Here is a 9,271-nt window from a genome sequence, read left to right as displayed (position 1 = left end):
TAATTATTCAATAAGAAAACAGTTGTTGAGCTTTGTAAATTTTCAGATCTTTTAAAAATCAGAAATGAAATCTTTGTTGTATATTTTATTCTGTAATTCCGAATAATGGTAATGCTGCCAATGCTTAATTATATTGGTGATTCTTAAATCAGAGGCATCTTCCTTCTTATTTATGCTTATATTACTGATTTGCTGAAAAAGTCCACAGAAATTGAGAAAACACAAACTTTCTTAATAATCCTTTTGCCAGAACCTATAGTTGTGAATTTTTATGGACTCCAGAGCTGAACTAGGACCCTCAAGAGAGAAATACAGCTTTCTCCAAAGTGCCCACTATTTACTTATTTTCCACTGTTCATGCTTTTCCCCCAAGAAGCGGTACTGTATTACATGCTCTTTGGGTCCACATGATCATTTTTGTTGTCTTATGTAAAAGCCAAGTGTATTTTTGTTGGTTTGTTTGGAGACCAGGTACTCCATGGAACAACTAGCACATTTTTGGAGAATCTTAATATTTCTGGACTCCTGACTTACCTTTCCTGAGGGTCATGCCCCAAATAGAGCACCCTACTCCAGGACTGGAGGCAACTGGTAAATTATGGTTTCTCATTGTAGAACTACTTAGCAAGGAGAAAAGGGACAGGTCAGTAACCAAGTGTCATGGAATGGATTCAAGACCGAAGACTTTTTGACTCCTAAATGAAGCGTCCCTCTTCCACCAAAATATTATGGTGCAGTCCAGCCTTGTCCCCTGAGATACTGGTTGGGTGCTGATGCCCTCGTAGGTGTGAGAGGCCCTGTTGGGGCTTTTGGTGGCTGAACCTTAGTGCAGCTTGCTGTGCACAGGGTAGAGCAAGGTCATATGTTCTGCCCCCTTGAAAGGCAGCTTCTCATTGGAATAATAGTGTACCACTTCCGGGATGCTGTCAAAGACAGCATGCATCTGATTCAGGGTATACTTATTGTCTTTGGTCTGAGCTGCTATGATGCGGACACATCCTTGACTAGTCTTTAGTGCAATGGAGTAACTACTGGTCCCTGACTCGCTGTTTCAAACTAGGTGTCCAGCTTCTTTACAGGGTTGTAGTCGACTCTCAGCCTCAACACGGGTGATGGCACCATGATACCAAGGCTGTTTCTCCAGCAGCAGGGCTGGGTCCAATCTTTCCCCCTCACTGTGGTCAGAAAGGGTTGGCTTCAAGATCTTCTGGGTCCAGCTCTTCTGTCGGTGGTGTTGCCTCACTGTCTCCTCCTTGAAGGAAGGTTGCTCAGAGCCTTCAAACTGAACCGACATCTCCCGCACGATCTGCTCCTTCTTCCACTCCCAGGGCTGCTCATACTTGGCCACAGGCCTCTCATCGTCCTGGGGCAGCCGCGCCTTCCGCTCCGGCCCCTCGGCGCGCTGGCCGCCTTTGGCTGCCGGCTCGTAGGGCATGTCGTACAGCTGCGGCAGCTTCCCCAGCAGCTCCTTGGAGTTCCATCTCTTGGCCAGCACCTCGAGCTTCATGCTGTTCTCCCCTGGCTCACAGGGGCTGTCGAGCAGCTGAAGAGCCTTCACCAGGGGGTCTTTGGAACCTCGTCGTCTGATTTCTGTTATCATTGGCTGTGCATCATAGGGTTCCATGTATCCATCATTCTCCCCTACTCTCTCTGCATCCCTTTGGCCTTTCGTCCATTTAGCATCATAAGGGTCAGCGTAGTCTTCTAAAATGATGACAGTGTCTTGCTGCTTAATAATCTTGCCCTTGTCCAGTTCAGGTCCCAGGGAGGAAGGGGAAGAGGACATGCAGGAAAAGCTGCTGTTGCTACTGCTGCTGCTACTACTGCTGCTGGGGTAGTTGCTCTTCCCATGCTTCTGAGTGTCCACCTTGATGAGCCTGTTGACGTAGGTGCTGCAGCCTGAGCTCTTGGCCGCGCCCCGGTGGGGCTCCTCCTCGGTGGCCCAGGAGTTCTTGTGGCCCTTGCCCGCGGCAGCCTGAATCAGACCCTGCAGGCTGTCTTTGGATAGCCGGCTATCCTTGAGGGGGCCAACCACGGCCTGGCGCTCCCCAGCTCAGCCGCCGAGTTCTTTCGTCCCTTGCCCAGGGCAGGCCCCGTGCCACCCGCCTCTGAGTTCTTGCTCAATTTGCCGCCTCCCCCGCTGCCAGGCTTGGCCTGCTCCAACACTGTCTTCAGGTTCAAGGGGAACTCCTTGAACTACTTGGCCGCCATGAGGGGCGCCTGGCCGGCGTGGCTCAGGAGCGTTGTGGCCATGGAGCAGGCGAGCGAGGAGGCCCAGCTTAGACATGGAGAAGCGCCAGGGGCTGGGGGCCATTGCATTCCCTGGGGCTGGGGCGCTAGAGGCCGCGGCGAGGCCCCGTGATGGCTGCTTCGCTCATCCTGGGCCGGCTGTCGCCTACACCCCTCAGGGTGGGGCCCCTACGGCCTGGGGCGGGGGGCTCGGGGCGCCCAGCGGGCAGGCGTGAGACATCACTCTGGACATGGACGGCAACAGGCATGACGCACCGGGGTCCTGCCCGAGCTCGTCTTTAGCGCCTGCACAGCAGGGGTCTCCGTAGGTCTCCGGGGGCGGCGGGTGCTTGTGGCTTACCCTGTGTTTTCCTCCTGAAGTGGGAGAGGCTGGGCCCACGGAAGCCCTGAGACAGCCCTGCCCACTCTCCCGGGGACCAGGAGAGATGAAGCGGAGGCAGCAGGAGTGTCCCTGGCACCGCGACAGACGGTGGGCCGCCAGCGGGCAGCCCGCCCTCTCCAAGAGTCTTTATTTTAAAGTCTGTTTTTTGTGATATGAGTATTACTACTCCAGCTTTCTTTTGATTTCCATTTGCATGGAATATATTTTTCCATCCCCTCACTTTCAGTCTGTATGTGTCCCTAGGTCTGAAGTGGGTCTCTTGTAGACGGCATATATATGGGTCTTGTTTTTGTATCCATTCAGCCAGTCTGTGTCTTTTGGTTGGAGTGTTTAATCTGTTTACATTAAAGATAATTATCAATACGTATGTTCCTATTTCCATTTTCTTAATTGTTTTGGATTTGTTTTTGTAGGTCTTTTTCTTCTGTTGTGTTTCCTGACTAGAGAAGTTCCTTTAGTATTTGTTGTAAATCTGGTTTTGTGGTGCTGAATTCCGTTAACTTTTGCTTGTCTGTAAGGTTTTTAATTTCTCCATCAAATCTGAATGAGATCCTTGCTTTGTAGTGCAATCTTGGTTGTAGGTTTTCATTTTAAATATGTCCTGTCACTCCCTTCTAGCTTGCAGAGTTTCTGCTGAAAGATCAGCTGTTAACCTTATGCAGTTTCCCTTGTTTATTATTTTCCCTTGTATGTTGTTATTTGTTATTTTCCCTTGCTGCTTTTAATATTTTTACCTTGAATTTAATTTTTGTTACTTTGATTAATATGTGTTTTGATGTGTTTCTCCTTGGATTTATCCTGTATGGGACTGTCTGTGCTTCCTGGACTTGATTGATTATTTCCTTTCCCATGTTAGGGAAGTTTTCAACTATAATTTCTTCAAATATTTTCTCAGTCCCTTTTTTTTTTCTTCTTCTTCTGGGACCCCTATAATTCAAATGTTGGTGTGTTTAATGTTGTCCCAGAGGTCTCTGAAGCTGTTCTCAATTCTTTTCATTCTTTTTTCTTTATTCTGCTCTGCAGCAGTTATTTCCACTATTTTATCTTCCAGGTGACTCATCCATTCTTCAGCCTCAGTTAATCTGCTATTGGTTCCTTCTAGAGAATTTTTTATTTCATTTATTGTGTTGTACATCATTGTTTGTTTGCTCTTTAGTTCTACGTCCTTGTTAAATGTTTTTTGTATTTTCTCCATTCTATTTCTGAGATTTTGGTCATCTTTACTATCATTACTCTGAATTCTTTTTCAGATAGACTTCTTATTTCCTCTTCATTTGTTTTTTCTGGTGGGTTTTTTCCTTGCTCCTTCATCTGCTGCATATTTCTCTGTTTTCTCATTTTGTTAAACTAACTGTGTTTGGGGTCTCCTTTTCACAGACTGCAGGTTTGTAGTTCCCATTATTTTTGGTATCTGCCACCAGTGTGTGAAGTTGGTTCAGTGGCTTGTGTAGGCTTCCTGGTGGAGGTGACTGGTGCCTGTATTCTAATGGGTGGTGCTGTATCTTGTCCTTCTGGTGAGCAGAGCCGCATCCAGTGGTGTGTTTTGGAGTGTCTGTGAACTTAGTATAACTTTAGGCAGCCTCTCTGCTAATGGGTGTGGTTGTATTCCTGTCTTGCTAGTTGTTTGGCATGGGACGTCAAGCTCTGGAGCTTTCTGGCCATTATTTGGAGCTGTGCCTTAGTGTTGAGATGGAGATCTCTGGGAGAGCTCTTTCTGATGATACATGGGACAGGGAGGTTTCTGGTGGTCCAATGTCCTGGACTCAGCCCTCCCACCTTGGAGGGACCCAACACTCTGCCGGAGCACCAAGAACCTGCCAAACCCACAGCTCAGAAGAAAATGAAGAGAGAACAAAACAAACAAAAAAAGAATACAAAAAGGAAAAATGAACAGACAGGACAAATGGTAAAAACATTTGTCCTTTTACCTAGGACAAATGGTAAAAGCAAACCTATACAGACAAAATCACACCAAGAAGCATACACATACACACTCACAAAAAGAGAAAAAGGATAAATAAATAAATAAATAAATAAATATATATATATATATATATATGAAGAAAGCAACCAAACCAATAAACAAATCTACCAATGATAAGAACTAAATACTATACTAATGTAAACATAAAACCATAAACAAATTAGATGCAGAAAGCAAAACCCAAGTCTACAGTTGCTCCCCAAATCAACCGTCTCAATTTTGGGAACATTCGTTGTCTATTCAGGTATTCTTCAGATGGTTTATCAAGTTGATTGAGGGGATTTAATTTGCTGCTCCTGAGGCTGTGTGGAGAAATTTCCCTTTCTCTTCTTTGTTCGCACAGCTCCTGGGGTTCAGCTTTCATTTTGGCCCTGCCTCTCCGTGTAGACTGCCCTCAGAAGTCTCTTCCCCACCCAGACTGGAGGGGGTTACAGCAGCAGTTGATTAGGGCTCTCTTGCTCATTCAGGCCAGGGGGAGGCAGGGGTACAGTAGTCATATTGGAATGCAGGACTAGCCTGAGGTAGCAGAGGCTGGTGTGATGTTACAACAGCCTGAAGCACACAGTGTGAGAACAGGTGACAATGGAGCATAATGAGCTTGTCAAAGGAATGAAGCACAATGCATTTGTAGCTGCTGCTGGGATCCAAGGAACCTTAGGGAATCCACTTGGGATACTGAGCTAATTTACCTACCAGCATTATTGCCAGGTATATGTTAGGAAATTGAGAAGCCAGGCTTGTTCAGCAAGAACATAAAACACCATACAAGTCATTGTGGAGAATATGAGAGCCCAAAATCTTAAAGAGGAAGATGAAACCTGAGACAGGTTCACAGTGGTAGTAGCTCCTTCAATAAATAAACTTTTTGACCATCTGCTGAGGACAGAGTACAGATCAATGGGCTGATGTGCAGAAGAAGAAAAGAAGAGTTCTAGCCTTTAGGAGCTTACTGTCTAAGAAACAAGATATATGCAGATATATGTTCATGATACTGTGAAAAGAGATAAAAAATTTCTCAAAATGGGTATAAAAAATAAGGAATATCTATTTTAAAATAGATTGGTCATGGTGAGATATAATAGATGGTCAAGGCTTAATAGAGGAGGTTATTTGAAAAGAGTTATGAAAGTTGAGTATACTTAGACCAGGGAGGGCAGAGATCTTGTATGAGTGTATCACTTATTTGTCCTTCAGACATGGCACACATCATTAATCAGTCATGCTCTCACTGAACCTGGAAGCAGCATTAATCATTCTCAATAAAGTGTTTCAGGAAGACCCTACATTTTATCACAGATATCATTAGAGTTGAATAATGTTTACCATCCCTAATTTCTACAGAGACATTGAGGAAAGGGACTTTCAGGCATAGGGTATAGCATGTACAAAAGCTTGGTCTTGGAATTTATGTTCCAGGAACAATAAAAGTCAGGATTTATATTGAGTATTAAGAGAAGCGAGGTTAGGTAGTTGCAGTGTGGCCTAATAATAGAAGAGCATAGATGCCCAGTTTAGGATATTAGTCTCATTTGGTTACTAAGAACCAGTGGAAATTTTTTGTATGTTAACCATACCTCAATACCTTTATTGAGGTATGGTTGACATACAAAAATTTGCACATATTTATTGTATAATCCTTGATGAGTGTGGAGATAAGTATACACTTGCGAAACCACATTTATGCTATAAACATATCCATCACCATCAAAAGTTTCCTCCCACTCTCTTTATTTATTAGTAGTATTATTTCTTTTTTGTATGTGATAAAAACATTTAACATAAGATCTACCCTCTTAGCAAATTTTTAAGTATGCAGCACATTATTGTTTATTATAGGCTCAATGCTATACAATAAATATCTAGAACTTATATAATTGAAACTTTTTATCCTTTGACTAATACACCCTGTTTCTTCCTCCTCTCTCTGGCATCCAGTATTCTACTCTCTGCTTCTGTGAATTTGACTGTTTTAGATTCCTCGTGTAAGTGATATCATGTAGTATTTGTCCTTCTGTGTCTGGCTTATTTCACATAGCATAGTATTCTCCAGTTTCATCCATGTTGTTGCAACCAGTGGATTTCTGAAAGCAAGTTCATGGCAAGATAATAGAAGCAATGTTAAATTTTTACATAAAGTAGATAGAAAAGGGATATTATGTGTTTTTTTTTGTTTGTTTTTTTTTTTGTGATACACGGGCCTCTCACTGTTGTGGCTTCTCCCGTTGCAGAGCACAGGCTCCAGACGTGCAGGCTCAGTAGCCATAGCTCATGGGCACAGCCGCTCCACGGCATGTGGGATCTTCCTGGACCGGGACACGAACCCGTGTCCCCTGCATCGGCAGGTGGACTCTCAACAACTACGCCACCAGGGAAGCCCCTTATGTGGGGTTTTGTCATTATTTTAGGGCCCAGCATGTGAAACACTTCCCAGTAATTTTGGAATTTTCCAGCTTATGTGGCAGAGCTCATCTCTCACTATAGAATGCAAAAATACTCACTGTTCTAGGATCCTCTGCCACTAGGGAATGAGCACATGTTTACAAGGGTATTGTGAAGAAGTCAGGTCCACCTGGGATTCAGTCTGAGGATGGGTGGCAGTCAGTAGTATCCACAGAAGCATCAGGAGCAGAAGGAGCTACTTCCTGTTTCCAGAAAAAGCAGAGATAGCAATATGCCAGGATCAGAGTCAGTGGAATTGGCAGGGCTAGGAACAGCATCAATGCCTAACAGAAGAAAGAATATCAGCAATTCTCGCAACATTATGCTGTAGCTCCTGGCTGTTTAGCCTCCAACCACAGTTTGGGACTCTCTGGTGATGTTTTGACTACCCTTTCAACAAATGCAACTTTTGTCTAAATTGACCAGATTTGTTTTCTGTTGCTTGCAGATCTGATCCAAGGACATTCTAGTGAGGAGAATATTAAAATAATTTAGCCATGTGTAGGTGAGTTCCTGAACGAGTTGTGTAGGACAAGTTAATTTCAAGGATGAATGGAAAGTTTTGGTGTCTGAAGGTCTATAAGAATTAAAGGTGGGAAGGTTTTTAAGTGCTGGGGTGAACTAGTGGAAAAATACTGGAGGGCATTAGTGGGAAAGTTGGTCAGTGGGGTGTGTTGAGCACATTGTGTTATTCCTGAGTTTGCAATGTTTTTCTCTACAGTTAGGACATCTGTGCCTGCTAACTGGCTCCCAATGAATTTAAACACTTACTCTATCACAGAGACTGGAAGATAGGTGTATTATCATTCCTGATTTAAAAGAGATGGCTCCCAGATCCTTGAGAAAGACATTCCTGGATTATATAACTGCCAAAAGTCTTTTAAAAAGATTTGCATCTCAAAGAGGTAGAGAAAGAATTTTATAATTACAAATTTTCTATAGTAATTGCTCTAATAAAATGGAGGGAAGGGGCCTAGTGTCAGGAAGAAGCTTATCTAAAGTTTAGTCAAGTTGAGGGTCACCCCTAAGTTCCTAATCATTTTCCTGGTCAATTCCAGGAGGAGGAAGGAGAAACAGGAAAAACTGAAGTTATTTTTACCTCCCATTAGATAGATGGAATGGATTCCCAGAGTCCAAAATAATACTGTTATACAAAACATAGAACTGTAGACTTCTTGAACAGCTGGTCTGGCTACTGAGATTCAATAACCCACATTAAAGATTAAATAATTTTTCCCACTTACGTAATCCTTAGAGAACAGTCCTCCCAAACTACAATCAGAATAACAGACTAATAATCACTAACCACTAATACCAAAGTTTAAACAGTACTTTTTTTAAAAGTTCAATTCTGTCCACATGTGGTGAGACCAGTAGAACATTCACTATGTGTTTGAAAATTAGTAAAAAGAACAGTGACTGTAAACTCAATAACCAATTTGAAGGAGATAATAATTTAACAATTATGAACAAGTAAAAGAGATATTACAAAATCTACATTTAAGTATTATGTAAATAAAGGATGAATTTTAAATTGATGTGAATATATTGTATGAGACAGCTAGAATACACAACTGAATATGCATATAAATTGGAATATATATTTATGTATGTTAGAATTTAAGGACCAAAAAAGGTTTCCAGAAATTACAAAATGCCAGATGAGTGAAAACATATCAATAAATTTCAATAAAATTGCTCCTCAGTTACATTTATTTTCTATTTCCTGATTATCTCATGATATTAGTAGATCCATAAATATTAAATCCATAAATTCATATTTTATTTGGTTACTTTCATCAGAAGTTGAGGTAATATAAATTATGAGGTTAAAGTGAAAGAAGCTTTTTGCCCCCTTTTCCTGTTTGCCCATTTCTGTTCCCCCTAACCTTAAAAAAGAGCTAATTATAGGAAAGAGATCATTAAGCAGTTGAAACTAACTCCTGACTTATGCTCTCCTGAGTCCACACCATGCCTTGTCTAAGCTGTTGATTCTTTTCCTAGATAAAAGAAGTAAGAATGTAGAAGTAAGCAGTTAAAAAATGACTAGTTCTCTACCCCCAACATCCCCCTTAGCAATCCTGCAGGCAGATCTGAAGACAAAATAACATCTGAAGAGAGAGTTAGCCAGTTTGCACGCAAGGAGAATGATGCAGAACCCAACCTCCTGCCTGGATGATTCACTGAGATTCTTCCCCCCCACGCAACCCCTGCCC

General features: G+C 42.6%; 1 pseudogene; it reads right to left on the bottom strand.

Annotated features, from left to right (window-relative positions):
• Window positions 1–822: 822 nt before the first annotated feature.
• LOC112403121 (SH2 domain-containing adapter protein E pseudogene) lies at window positions 823–2,319 on the bottom strand (annotated as a pseudogene).
• Between the last annotated feature and the right edge of the window lie 6,952 nt (window positions 2,320–9,271).

This window comes from Neophocaena asiaeorientalis, unplaced genomic scaffold (assembly GCF_003031525.2).
Source record: "Neophocaena asiaeorientalis asiaeorientalis breed wild unplaced genomic scaffold, Neophocaena_asiaeorientalis_V1.1 scaffold414, whole genome shotgun sequence".
In the NCBI taxonomy this organism is placed as follows: domain Eukaryota; kingdom Metazoa; phylum Chordata; class Mammalia; order Artiodactyla; family Phocoenidae; genus Neophocaena; species Neophocaena asiaeorientalis.
Note: the sequence above shows the minus strand (reverse complement) of the source record. Positions and strands in the feature narration are given on the sequence as shown.